We start from the raw sequence: 6,038 nt of genomic DNA, 5'->3' as shown, positions 1-6,038 counted from the left end.
ACTTTGACTGTTAGTTAAAGTTTATTTTTACTAACAACATGTAAATGAAGAAGAAATAATAATTACCAACGAACTAACCTTTTCTATAATACTTAACACGGCACATTTTTCAAATTATCTTGCTCAACTCTACTAAAAAATTTGAGGGTTTTGTTGGAACTTTAATATGTAAAAACTATGATATATCTAAACTACGATACAACTTGCATGCGGAAATGCTCATTACAATTGTGAATCTAAAGAATAACTAACATACCTACTGTTCAATTTTATTGAGCTGATGAATATCTTTTGCCTGGAAGAAATCACCGTCGCCTAACTATAATGTGTTTTCTTATAAAACCGTTACATAATTTATTTTATCTACTTAAATAATGAAAATGATATATTTATAAAATATAAAACATATTATGTAAAATGATTAAAAATAAATAAATGAAGCAACTACGATTCAAAGAAAACATCTTTTTCAGTGTGAAAATGCTCTAAGCAATCCTGGATGATGAACTGTATATCATGTACCTACTCTGATCCCAGTACGGTCGGTACGTCGATAGCCATAACGATAAATATTATAATCAGATAACCGCAAAGTCAAAATAAAAACATTACTTGTAAAGTTGTGAGTGCAAAATTTACGTTTCATTTGGCAATAAAAATTTTTTCGGTACTAAAACGTAGTAGTTTGATATGTGGTTGGCTACCCCTCCTCTCCTTCCTGAAAAATATCCTCCAAAATTTCCCGAGATACTTCCAATGATTGAACCATTGGACGTTGGACATTAACTTCAGTCAAAAATTGACGAAGCGGATGATTACTAATTTCCACTTAATCCTCGCTGCTACTGTCTTTATCATCAAATCATCAATTTTCAAGTGGTGTAGTAAAAATATCAGCAGAAATCGTCTTCCAAAGGCGATATAATTTTATTAGCATTGAATCTGTAAATAAAAAAATCAAAAGTTAACTGTAAATCTATAAAAAAAACTACTTACAAATAAAATTTTATCAAAAACTTCTGTTCCCAATGCACCTCAAAATAATAAAAGAATCATTCATTTCATTTCATTTCATTTCAATAAATACCTGTAAGTAACAACTTACCTTTTGTGGGAACGCATGATGGTGAAAATTCACAAAACACGAAGATTGCATTTGATATTTTTTGTTTTATGGCATTCAATTGCTTTATAAATATCACTACATAGTATGAAAAAAGTCGCTTTCTGTGTCCCTGTGTCCCTATGTCCCTTTGTATGCTTAAATCTTTAAAACTTCGCAACAGATTTTGATGCGGTTTTTTTAATAGATAGACTGATTCAAGAGGAAGGTTTTAGTACATAATTTATTAGGTTTTAGACAAAGCGGACGAAGCCGCGGGCGGTAAGCTAGTAAATTTATAAAACACGAAGATTTTTAAAATTGTAACTAATGAACACAACAATATATTATTATACTCTTTGGAACACAATCATTAGATTAACTGTAGATAATGGTGTCTATTTTTACTTAAAATAATAAACATCTACCCTCACTTTAAAAAAATGTAGTTTATTATTTACACGAAATATATCTTATAGGGAACGGAAGATATGGGTTAAAGAGTTAAATAAATAAATAACATAATTATATTTAAATTATTAATTTTTAACATTGTGTTCAGTAGTGTTAACATGTAAATTGATTTGATTTTTACGAAATCTCATAGATGGCGCTGTTACAAAATTAACATTATACAACTTACATTCTTTAAGCTATGTTTCTCTTCCCAAGTTACTTAAATGGCATAATTTTTATAGTGTCAATATAGATATTGTCAAACAACATTTATATATGCGTCATTTGATTATTAATTTCCAATAGTTAACGTGTAAATTGAATTGATTTTTATAACATTTAATAGATGGCGCTGTTTCTAATTTGTCTTTATACTACTAAATTCATTAAACTGTTTCTCTGCCCAAATTACGTAAATGACATAGTTTTTATTTTGTAAAGCTAGATAATAGCATGGCTTACTCGAAACCAACATTTAAACATGAGTCTTTAGATTGTACGCTGTCGTAATACACGGAATACGTAAGAAAAATAAAGGTTCACAGCTCCTCCCCCGTAGGTGATAGCTTGATAATATGTAGCCTATAGCCTCACCCGACCTGTTAGTAATATTCATGCAAAATTTGAAGTCAATCTATGCAGTACTTTTCGAGATTAGCTCGGACAAACATACAGACAAACAGACAAACAGACAAACAGACAAACAGACAAACAGACAAAAATTCTAAAAACTATGTTTTTGGCTTCTATATCGATTATAGATCACGGCCCAGGTATTCTTTTAAAAAAATATTCAATGTACAGTTTTGACTTTCCTACGATTTTATTATATGTATAGATTATATAATAAGAGAAAACTTATACCATATAACTTGTTTATATTTTAGGCAGACTTGATCAATCAATTAGGATATTATTATTAAAAACGATAGATGAGAAAATGTAAACATGGTTAAGTTTACAAGATTCATACAAAAAATACCATCATTGCTCAATTATGAAATGTAGAAACACTCTTAGTAGTGCAATGTAGGCATTTCGAAGCGCTACCTTTCGATGGCTGATGCAAATATTCCGTAGCCGTTGCTCGTAGCACCATGTAGCACAGCTACAAAAATGCTAACTACGTGAAATGATCTGCGAAATACGTTGATTGTTAGGTTGTCTCTATAAATTTGCTGATATATTGTTTGTGTCTTCTTGTGATATAGTAGATGGTTGGTAAATAGTATTGCTTATTTTAACTTAGCTATAATACATTTCTTTCATTAATCCTAACTACTAAAATTGAATGCTTTCATTTACTTTTTACGTTCAGTTAAAATTTACATTGAATCATGTTAAGTGTTCGTAGCACTTGTGTAGCAACTGCTACGGGCTACGATACTCACCATTATAGTTTTTTCCTTTATATGCATATAAACATTTCGATATCCTTTGTTTTGGGACTAGGGATAGAATTTATTCTTAATTCCTTGCCTCACACTGTATTTATTATATTTTTGAAATATACTTCGTAAGCTTGGTGTTAATACATCTTATCGTATTTTTTTTAATTAAATAGAACTACTACGTACATTGCACTAGGATAAGTACACTAAAACTAGTATAAATAAACTAGTATATATATTATAAACTAATATAAATATTTTTTGTAACAGAAATAAATCAATATTAACAATTACGTCCATTTACCAGTCATACTTCTCCATTCGTTTCCCTGTTATACTGTAGTAGACACCATTTGTATTATCTTCAGAACACTACTCCATGTATTTTCTCAGTACATCGCAGGTTTGAACTACGCTCGGATTAAGCCAATAGGCTTGCTTCGTATTACATAGGAATTAAACATGCTTGGCAAAATGTACGAGGAGATTATTCTAGCACACGTGTAGGCACCACTCTATCATCATACACTTACGACTATGGTTTTATATTATGTGGTATTAATTTGTATATGAATTAGTACTTTGTTGTGTTTATAATAATATGATGAAAAATATTAATCATGACATGTTTCACAGTGAAGATACATATACATACTTGTGGACATGTATTCAAACTAACTGGTTGATAATAGATTATAGAGCGTTGCCAAAAAAGTATAATAGATAAAAAGCTTACTTTTTAGCACAGAAAACTGTGACAGAAAAGTATCACTTTTCTTTCTTTTATCGAAAGTACAATAAAAAAAACACATCCATACGAGTATATTCTCATGTTTAGTTTTAATGATTTTTCCTTTATTCTGTTCGTGATTTAGCAAGGCGAATAAACATCAGCATTTGATCCGTGACAGCAAATCACATTTATCTCGACTACCACGGTTAAACGTGTCCCCGTTCAGAGCAATTTATTCTGAATAGAAATAGAATAAAAATTGTGAATCACTTACTAAGTTTTATATTATACCTCTGTAATTGTCAACTCTTCTTCACATTAAGATTTTTTTATCTATATTAATATTATAAAGCTGAAGAGTTTGTTTGTTTGTTTGAACGCGCTAATCTCGGGAACTACTGGTCTGATGCTTACATCAGACAGACAGATATCTTAATATCTTTCGGTGTAAGATAGCCCATTTATCGAGGAAGGTTATAGGCTATATATCATCACGCTACGACCAACAGGAGTGGAGCCACGGGGGTGAAACCGCGTGGAGCAGCTAGTTAGGTATAGAAATCGGAGAATAAATTTCCAATAGAAAGATGTTTTGTTACCAAAAAAAAATATTTATAAGAATGAGAAAGTATTATCCAGAGAGTGATAAAAATTAATTAGAATACTGTTATGGCCTGTTTACACGGTTAGTTAATCGACAAGCTGTACTGACAAGTGTTCATTGAATTGTTGGTCCGTGATACCTTCTACTATAGGAGTAGTACGTAGGAGTATTTTTAATACTCTCATTTGTTAATATTGAGGCTTACTCGTGCGACAAGCACTAAGTACTTAGTACTAAGTCCATGTAAACATAATGATAGATGTTATACTCGTAAATTGTTACTTTATTTGTTAACAGATTTTTATGACCAACTTACCAACGGATCTACTGCTGAAAATCACCATGCTTATACAATTATACATACATACAAACTCAAATTATCTTAAGGTAAAATCTATCAGTGTAATCCTTAATGTACTGCATACTAAAGCTTTACACTTTTAGCAGCTTAGTTCATAAATATAAAGTTCTAAATCTGACGAGATAAAATCGATCGGCGAATCGCAGCCGCCCTTGACCGTTTGGGATATATCGAACATTCTGCATGCATGTAAGTGACATGCATTGTGCACATGTTGTACATTTTCTATTGAAATGAGATTTGACTATACTAGGCATACTCGGTATCTATACATATAATAAAATCGTAGGAAAGTCAAAACTGTACATTGAATATTTTTTTAAAAGAATACATAATCCATGATCTATAATCGATATAGAAGCCAAAAACATAGTTTTTAGAATTTTTGTCTGTTTGTCTGTTTGTCGGTTTGTCTGTTTGTCTGTTTGTCTGTATATTTGTCCGAGCTAATCTCGAAAAGTACCGCATAGATTGACTTCAAATTTTGCATGAATATTACTAACAGGTCGGGTGAGGCTTTTATATACACATTATCATGCTATCACCTCCGGGGGAGGAGCTGTGAACCTTTATTTTTCTAACGTATTCCGTGTATTACACAGCGTACAATCTAAAGACTCATGTTTAAATGTTGTTTTTGGGTAAGCCACGCTATTATCTAGCTTTACACTATAAAAACTACGTCATTTACGTAATTTTGGCAGAGAAACAGTTTAATGAATCTTAGTAGTATAAAGACAAATTTGAAACAGCGCCATCTATGAGACTTCATTAAAATCAAATCAATTTACATGTTTAACGCTTCTTGCAAATTTATAATTAAAATTAAATAATATGATGTTGGTGGGGTTTTTAATTGTACTTATTTATTTAACTTTTTAACCCATGTCTTCCCAGAGTCCACTTCAGGTGCTTATATTTTATGTGAATAAACTAAATAAAATTTTACAAGTGAGGGTAGATGTTTATTATTTGATGTCAAACAAGACACTATTAACAGTTAATTGTGACATTTTAAAAATCCTTCTTGCGTTCCCACAAAAGGTAAGTTGTAGCTTTTATATTTATTCTTTATTAATTAATTATATAGTTAGACTCATGTTTTTAATTAGAATTGAAGTTACGACAAAATAAGAAAATGATGAAATTTTATTTTTATGTATAACTTTTACAAGACTATATTAAACGCCCAAAGAAGGTCACTTTAGTTCTTGGTAGAATTTTATTTGTTAGTAGCTTTTTAATAAAATTAGGTTAAGTAATCTTTTCATTTTTTTTTATTTACAGATTCAATATTCATAAAAATTAACGATTTGCGTGAGGATGTAGTAGAAATAAGTATCCTGGCGCGTGGTCAATTGTTGCCTAAAGTTAATTTCCAACGTATGGTA

This window comes from Colias croceus, chromosome W (assembly GCF_905220415.1).
Source record: "Colias croceus chromosome W, ilColCroc2.1".
NCBI lineage: Eukaryota > Metazoa > Arthropoda > Insecta > Lepidoptera > Pieridae > Colias > Colias croceus.
Note: the sequence above shows the minus strand (reverse complement) of the source record.